We start from the raw sequence: 9,779 nt of genomic DNA on the forward strand, positions 1-9,779 counted from the left end.
AGGTCTCCCCCACAGTTCAATGGGGTTCAAGTCCAGGCCTCGGCTGTGTCACAGACTTGTCTTGAAGCCGTTCCAGCGTTGTCTTGGCTGTGAGCTTCTGGTCATTGGCATACTGAAAGATGAATCTCTGCCCCAGTCTGAGGTCCTGTGCACTCCGGTTCAGGTTATCATGAAGGACGTATCTATTGAACTCGGTTCATTCTTCCCTCAGTCCTGAGCAATCTCCTAGTTCCTGTTGCTGAGAAGCATCCCAATAGTGTAATGCTCCCACCACCATGCTTCACTGTAGGGATGGTATTAGCCAGGTGATAAGTGGTAAATTGTTTTTGCCAGGCGTAGTACTTTGTCATTATATAATATTGCTTTTAGATTGATGGCAATTGTGAATTAACACAACAAAAAGGGAAGAATGTGAAAGGGTCTGATGTAAAAATGAAGGTAGGACATTGGTAAATGAACTTACAGCAGCCTAACAAAGCAAAGTTTCCCAAAAAACAGGCACAGAGTTTTCTGTCAGGCCTCAGGGCCATAACATAAAAATGCAATGTAGCCCAGTCAATATTAAGCATGGTTTTATCAATCGGTCTACGTTTCTGGGGGCTTTACACATGACCACGTCCAAGAGTTACCATTGCATCCCGGAGACAATCTCGGAGTCCATAAGCACAACACCAGTCAGTGTGGGTGCTACTGGCATCGCCACACTAGACTGTTATCTGGTCCTCCGTATTACAGAGCTTGTTTTCTCACACTGAACTGCAGTGGAGTCAGCAAAGAGAATGATGAAGCACAATGGACAGTGCCCTGGATCCAGCCTGTTTCCTGTCAATGCCCCTTCTCTTCTCTTGTTCCCTATTATAGGGTAGGCTGCTGCTTCTATATCATATGACTGTTAGAAATTCACCAGACAGACAGACAGACACAGACATGATTAGGTAAGAACACGTTATCTAAGTTAGTCACAGTGTAGAAATACAAGCATGATAAAGACAAGATGAAATCTGTGTGCATGCATTCATGCAGTGTGAAATATAAATTATAAATAACAGAATATTATCAAAATTACAAAGAAAGCATCACGTTAAATTACATAGTACAGTATACATAATATAGTGTATCGAGTATATCACTCAACCCTGAAGTATTGTATCTGAAATTAAGTAAAACATTTTAGCCTACCATTACTTTTCCTCCAAAGAGAAACAGCTGAGATCCGAATGTAACTGTTTTTACAGCATTGGTAAAACACCCTCACTATGCAGTTACAGCAATGAAATCTCCCGCAGACGTTCCACAAGCAAATCCTGTATGAGAAACTTTCTTTGCCATCACCCAGCAGTCATGTGAATTCTAACTACTACAAAGGCTCACCCTAAAATCACCCTCTGCTCAGTCTCCTGAGTCCTGCATGCCCCATCAGCATCATGCTCACCGTTCGGAGGATCTACTGCCTCGAGGCAGCCCAACCCTGGCTACAACAACTCCTTTGTCCCGCACCCAGCTGTAACGCCCAAGGTGATCACTTGATTGCCTTGTGGTCTCCTGCTCCAATACACTCAGAGTGAAAGAAACTTGAATCGACAAGAAGCTAGGAAACATAGGCAAAACAGTTTTAGACTTAAAGTAGCATCCTGAATAAAGGAAGCTTAGGCTTCCCGTTCCCGGCACTCTGGTAAGCTGATTGGAGAGTAGGCCAGGTTCAGGCCTGAGATGGATATAGTTGTAATCTGTGCCGTGTGTAAGAACGAGACGGACACTCACCGATTAGCTGTCTCCCAACCGATTGCTGTCTAAGAAATGACAGACTGCTCTTTGTTGGTTGGTTGGTTATGTTGAGTCCTCCCTCAAGTGCAATAGCAACGAGAGGCTTATACTCGAGCCTTGTGATGTCACACAGTGACATCTCAGTTTCTCATCTAGATTTACTGATTAAGGTCAACATTCCTGTTTCTATTAATCGTGGCGGGACACCACAGTATTACCTGTGAATTCTATAAATCCACCATTAAAATGCTAACTCCTCTTTAACTCATTAAAGGCATGTTTACGTTGTTCCAGCGTACCAACACTCCAAATTCTTTACAGCTTGAGTTGTTCAATACTATACAAGGTCAGTTGTTGTGCATCCACAATGATTCAGGGATATAGTGGAACAAAGCAAAGACCTACAAAGCAAATTTGAAAGATTTACATTGGGAAGTCCTCTTCAGTTCTAGTGGTACTCACTAGGACACACACAGAGCTTTTTTTGATTGTGAACTCATGCAGAGTTTTTATTGGAGCAGAATTTCTATTCTCTTAGGAAACAGTACGAGAGCTCTTGCTGAGAAAACTGTGAGAAGGGATGCAGATCCGACACCATGAGCTTAAGAACTCCTTAACCTCTATTTAGTGGCTCTCAAAAGAATTCACCCCCTTGGAATTTTCCACATTTTATTGTGTTACAACATTCAATCAAAATGGATATTATCAGAAGTATTTTGCTACTGATCAACAAAAAAGTATGCAAATTGCTCTAAATAAATTAGAAATACAAAACAAAATACATTATTACATTATTCACACCCTTTGCTTTGCTTTGCTATTTGTCTTTAGATGTTATGACATTCAAACAGAGTCTACCAGCGTTCAATTAAGGTGTTTCACATAATTTCACACATCTCTGTGAGGTTTCACAGTTGGATGGTACAATTCCTAACAAAAACTACATCATGAAGATGAAGGAGCATTCAAAGCAAGTCCGGAATAAGGTTCCTCAAAAGTACCAATCAGCATTAGGAAATAAAACACACTGAAGGGATTAAATATCCCCCATATTAAAGAGAAGTCCATTGTTACAAAGTGGAGAGAATAGGGCACAGCTGTGAATCTGTCTAGAACAGGTTGTCCTGAAAAACAGAGTATGCGGGTGAGGGGCCTAGGGCAACTCTAAAGAGTCATGCATATATAGCTCTGAGTTTGTGCTCAGGCGCTAAAGCAAGTCCCAATTAGCGATCATCACATTCACACAGGCTGTTTTCAGTGGTGATACCTACTTAGATAAGAAGATAGGTTTTGCACACGTGCAAAAAATACAAACTCCCCCCTCTTGTTGCCTTCCTCTTTCAGTTTTACCAGCAGTTTCTTCTAAATGTTCTGATTGGCTTAGAGCTTGTGATTAGCGTCTAGGGTTTGAGCATGGCCGTAGGTGGTCGACACAACACATGAACACAGCATGAGGTGATTTAGCAATTGGACGCAAGACAAATGCCAAGTGTTGGCAAACCCTAACCCTATAATTGCTGATGTGTACCCCTAAAGAAGTGACCCTAAATACCCCTAAAGTACCCTAAAGAAGTAACAGTTCCACGGCTGAGCTGGGAGACACTGTACAAACTGAAACAATGGACCGGGTGCTTCCCAAAAGTGGCCTATATGGGAGAGTGTCAATAAGCTACTCACATCAAATCCCAGCTAGAGTATGCTAGAAGCCATATGATCGAGACACTGAGACCGTGTTGTAACACCAAACATCATACTAAAACACCATCCCTACAGTGATGTGATGGTGGCACCAGCATGCTATGGGTATGTTTCTCTGCATCAGGGCCAAGAATGCTGCATGGGCGAAAACTGATGCAGCAAAGTACAGAGAAATACTGGAAGAAAACTTGTTTAAATTTGTATTAGACCTGAGACTTGAGGAAAGATTTATCTTCCAGCAGGACAATTATCTCAAATATACAGCCAAAGTCACACTGGAGTGGCTTAAAAACAAAAACATCAATGTCCTGGATTGGTGCAGTCAAAGCCCAGACCATAATCCAATTGAGAATGTAAAAAGCGTTAAAAATGACTGTTCCCCAAAGGTCACTATCCAATTTGATGGAGCCTGCAGTTCAAACCTGTCACCCCATTGAAACATTTGGCGCATTATGAAATAAAAAATAAAACAAGGGAGCCCCCAAACTGTTGCAGCTGCAATCCTATATCAAGCAAGAATGGGAAAATATTTCTGTTTCAAAACTACAGCAATTGGTCTCCTCAGTTCCCAAACGCTTACAGATTATTGTTAAAAAAGGTGAAGATGCCCCTGTCCCAACTCTTTTGAAACATGTTGCTGCCATCAAATTCAAAATGGCCATGTATTTTTCCAAAAACAATAGAATTTCTCAGTTTCAACATTTGATATGTTGTCTTTGTACTATATGAAGAGGGAAAGCGTGAAATAATGTGCATTGCATGTTTGTGTGAAAAAGTGCCAGAGTTCCTCTCCACTGTAGAGCTGCAGTAATGACAACCCAAGGCCCCTGACAAACCAGGAGGGAGACAAGGCTAAACAATATCTGAGAAATGTCTCTGTTTTCCACCCCATCTCCATAGTAACTTCCAAAACAGGATACTTACTCAGATAATAAAACAAAGAGGGAGGTCAAGAATTCACCAGCAACATACACAGCTACAGCAGCAGGGGAAGAGACAGCCAACAGCCAACAATGAATCTCAGGGCTAGTGCTGTGCAGACTGCCAGAACTTCCCCAAAACATGCCACCGGCAACCAGTGTCTGTTTGAGGTGTGCAATACAACTCCAGGGAGGCTGCGTCATCACATTGTAACTACAACAACTCATTCACCCAGCAGCCCCCCATCCCTGATCCTATTAAAATCTAAATAAGTCAGAGGTGGACAGCTTACCTGTTGGCTGAGGAAGGATTACATTTGATACAGTCTGTCACCTTGTAATGCCTCCATCCTCAATCATCACGGAATACTCTCAACCTTTTTGTCCTTTTGACAAAATTCTAGGTATTATATATCACTGAACTCAAGCGGTCACAGTTTGTGGGAAAATCTGACCTTACCTATATTTTAGGCATTGTTAATACTAGACTGATAAAAAGGTAAAACAAAAGTGTTTGAAAAACATTGACAGTTGTTTAAGTCCCTGTATGGCATCCTTTCACATACCAGTGCAGCAATGCAAGATTGTCTCCACACCCATACAGCTCACACAGATGCCATTTTATGAACAAAAGTCCACCATTAATCAAACACAGTGCTATACACACCAGGAAGAACCACAAATATTGCTTAATTGATGTCATACAAACTGAGGCTGCCAGCCAAACATTACACTATCTGGCTGTTATAAAGCCACTCACCTGCCAAACTATACAGATGGGGCAATATGATGTAATTCCATTTCTGAATGAAGACAATTATAATCAATGGTGTGCAGTTATTACGGAAAGTCAGCCCCTCCCCTGTATGTTACACTCCATTGCCAAAAGTATGAAAACACTTGCTTGTATGCTGTAGATTTCCCTTCACTAGAATTAAGGTGCCAAACCTGAACCAGCACAAAAGCCCTAGACCATTATCCCTCCTCCACCAAACTTCAGTTGGCCCTATGCATTCCGGAAGGTAGCATTCTCCTGGCATCCACCTAAACCAAATTCCTCTGTCGGACTGCCAGGTGGTGAAGCATAATTCATCACTCCAGACATGCTTCTAGAGCTGCAGAATCCAAGGTTGGCACGCATGAAACCACACTGGCCTGACATTGCTCATGGTGATCTTAGGCTTGTGTGCGGCTGCTAGTCCATGGAAACCCATTCCATGAAGCCCCCAAAACATTTCTTGTGCTGAGACTGCTTCCAGAGGCAGTTGAGAATTTAGTAGTGTTGCAACCGAGGACAGATGGGTTTTATGCGCTATACAGTTCAGCACACTTTTGTTGTTCCAAGACATGTCCACTTCACAACAACAGCACATAGAGCAGACTGGGGCAGCTCTAGCTGGGTAGAAATCTGATGAACTGACAAGGTCTTCGTTCTATGACGCTGCCACCTTGAAAGTTAATGAGCTCTTCAGGATGGGCCATTTTACAGACAATGTTTGTCTATGCAGCATGCATGGCTGTGTGCTAAATTGTATTCATCTGTTAGCAAGGGGTGTGGCTGAAATAGCTGAATTCACTGTGTCCACATATTTTTGGCCATACATTTTTAATGTAATCATTCACTGTTTAATATGATGTAAAGTAGAAAATATAAATGTCAGGTAGAGATTGCTAAAACCACATCTCTCCTTACTGTGTGAAAAAAGAGTATGTGGGATAATCATTTTAGAAATCTAATTATATTAATATATACATTTTTAAAAATAAGTAAATAGGTAATCTGTGATAGCATGAAAAAAAACATTTATTTTCATAATAAACACATACAGTACATTTGAACGTAAAAAAAGTGCAATATGCATTCAAACTACAGCAAATGTACAGTACAAAAAAAATTACTGCATACTTACATTTTTGAAAAAGAAAACTAAGAAAAAAAAAACAGTGGAGCAACCTATCGCTGTGATCTTCGTTAAAATGGTTTGACTTTATGTCTATGAGAAGCTTCATAAACCATTAGTGATATAAACACTCATCTATCGATATGACACTTTGCTGCTCTGACCTCACTGTACCTCTCCACGCTGGTTCTCCCAAAGGTGCAATACATAGGGTGTAATGGAGACCACAGGCATGATATCATCATGATTCTTATTTCAAATTTTAAACAGATTCAATGGTGTATATCTATTAATAACACCCACAGAACTTTGGTCTCCTCCCACATTTCATCGAGTACAAATGAGTTTAGACACAAAATCCTATCTTGGCAACTATAATGAAAATGTCAATGTAATAAGGAAATCAAAGTACATCCCTGGTAATAATAAAGAGAACTGGCAATTCCACAACAGCAGAATAATGCGGAGACCCAGATATTTTAAACATGAATGCCAAACAAAATCCATAATTGATAATGAAAAAGTGAAAAACAACTATGCACAATGACAGAATGTCTAATGTAAATGTTACCCAAACACATTCACTTCAAGTACAGTGCAGATTCAAAGTTTGGTAGCAGTATAAAGGTTAGTGCGGTCTGTGCCGTCACATTTTATTACCAAACTCTGCAACTTAAAGTAAAACAGTGAGTCTCATTCTGTTACAGTGGAATTGCCCAAAACCAGACATCAAAATCCTGTTTCATCCCTTAAAAAAAGTGAAACAAAAAATAATTAGAAACGCATGGTCACTGGCATATACTAAAGGGAGGGAAACTTTGCCACAGTGTCCAAACAAGTATCTATCCTATTCTTTCTTCCAAACCCTCTGCAACACGGGCAGCATCACACATCTACGCCCCTGGTCTCATGGCTTAGGCACTTGTGTGTGTCCTTATATCAAACCTAAACATAGGTGAACTAACAACTCACACACTCATATAGCACTAAGTACCTCCAATTGTACTGGTTGAAGCATCAGGTGCAAAGTAGTAATCACCTGGAAGGGATTAACGGGTAGAAACTCGAGCAGTCCAAAACAAAGGTTGGCATACTTTTTGAAAGGCTCCAATTAAATGACCATGTACAAAGTGTGCATGATGTGTGCATGACGTGTGCATGACGTGTGCATGACGTGTGCATGACGTGTGCATGATGTGTGCATGATGTGTGCATGATGTGTGCATGATGTGCACACGCACACACCTCAGGACAGCCCTGCTGTCCCAAGATTCTAGCCTTGCACACAGGAAGCAACTCTATGGTTGTGCTCACTAGATCTAGATTCTATTGCACCGCCTGAAGGAAAAACAGCAACTAAACCCTCACCCTCTAATGGAAGCAGCGAGGGTGAATACTAGAGAGATTCACTGGAGCCACCTCTACAGCACACATGTACATATCACATACCAGACGCATCTGTGTGGCACACCAAATGCACACATACTCAGTTTCTTTTCCTTGATATTGCATCACAGATGTGATTATGGTGTACATGTCTTTTGACATACAATGACAGAGGAAAGGGGCCAGCAAATGGAACATGTTCTTCAGATCAAGATCTTAGTGTGAAGTGTCTGTTTGGGTTGGGTCTTTTCAGAGACCAAAAATAAAACAAGCAAGTAATTAAAAAAGATGAGTTGATACTGCTTGCAGTAACAATGTGTCCAAGCAGAAACTGGAGTCATGGAGAAGAACCAAATGTGTGCAATCCATATTACCAGACACATACAGCACTATACAGCAGTTTCTTCTGTAATGTAATAGACTACTGTTCAAAAATATTGAAATACAGTACATAAGGTGCTCTCATACGTGTTGGAGAAATGCATGTGCAATATGAACCTATTCATTTGTTTAAGCTTTTCACTTCTCTCATAAATTGTTCACAGTAATCATATATCCTCTCTCATGCACAAACACACATACACAAACACTGAATAAAAAATCTCAAAAGCAAATATTTGACTGCAAAATAATTGTAAACAAACAAAAGAAAAGAAGCTATGGCAAAGTAGCAAGCTGTTGCATAAAGAACCTCTAATCCTTTCACTGACAGTATATGAAGACGCACCACGTGGAATGAATTGGGCGACATGGGACATGAGTTGGACATTTTCAGGTAAACAATAGAGAAACATGAAACAAACAGCAGTGATAGATTAGCAAAACAGTAGTGAACCATTAGTAAAACAACAGTGAAAGAGGGAGCAGAGAATGGATGGTGGAATGACACTTGGATCTTGTGACCAAATGAATGAGTGGGGTGACCTTCCCCAGAGGAGTCCCACAGAGGAAATAAAGAAAAACTGTGTCTGGAACCTAAACAAGAATTTGTACGACCCCCAAAGCAACTGCTAACAAAATTAATTCTACAGCACAACTTGGTTCACAAACCAATTTTCTGATGCAATAAAAATACATGATAATTAGCATGGATCCAAGTGTTAACCAAAAAGCAGTTTCAGGTGGGGAAGAATCCACTGAGTTTTCTGCTAAACTTGTAAAATTGACACAGAGCAGTATCAATGAGATTGGTGTTCACTGTAGCCAGCAGTTATCCACAAGCTAAGCAAAATGACAAATGGGTTCTGACCTTGGGGCAGTCCGGTGTCAGAAAGATCCTCCACAACTATACTGTTAAACCCGGAATTAGACACAGGCTAAAACATCGGAACAAGAGGGCAGAGAGGTGCAGCAACATTTGGCTGTCAGCATATCATTTCCACCATATTGTAGCTGAATCTCAGTTGAGGTTTGGCTGTGTTAGCGTTAGGTACACAGGGCTCAGCAGACTACAAATCTATCATCTACAGCAGGGGTGTCAAACTGGTTCCACAGAGAGCCAAGTGTCTGCAGGTTTTTGGTTTTTCCTTAAAATTGGTTCCCAGTTCAGACCTAAACAACCAGGTGAGGGTAGAAACTAACCAATTAGTGACCCAATTAATCAATCACATACAAGGTGAAAGCGAAAACCTGCAGACACTCGGCCCCTCCAAGGAACCAGTTTGAGACCTCTGATCTACAGGCTACCCTGCATATAACATCCCGTTCATAGTAATCCTACAGAGATGACATACAACCCATAGAGATCCTGTAGAGATAAAACATACCGCCCATAGAGATTGTATAGGGATATAACATACCAATCAGAGATATAGGATCTCCAAGACAGAGGAAATGACCTTCTCACTTTAACAACATTTAAATCACTGTGATGCAACAGAGGTAGAATGGTCCTAAACAACTCTTGGAATTATAGTACAAGTCAAAAGTTTGGACACACTCACACCCCCCCCCCCTCCATTTGGTGTGTCCAAATGTTTGACTGGTACTTTATATCTAGACATTTTGACACAGGGAATGTTTACAGGACATTATAGCATGAAAGAGATGCAAATCGATATGACTAGAAATAACTGACTTTTGTGACAGAAGTAGAAACATGACTCAGTAC

The sequence above is a fragment of the Esox lucius genome, chromosome 13 (assembly GCF_011004845.1).
Source record: "Esox lucius isolate fEsoLuc1 chromosome 13, fEsoLuc1.pri, whole genome shotgun sequence".
NCBI lineage: Eukaryota > Metazoa > Chordata > Actinopteri > Esociformes > Esocidae > Esox > Esox lucius.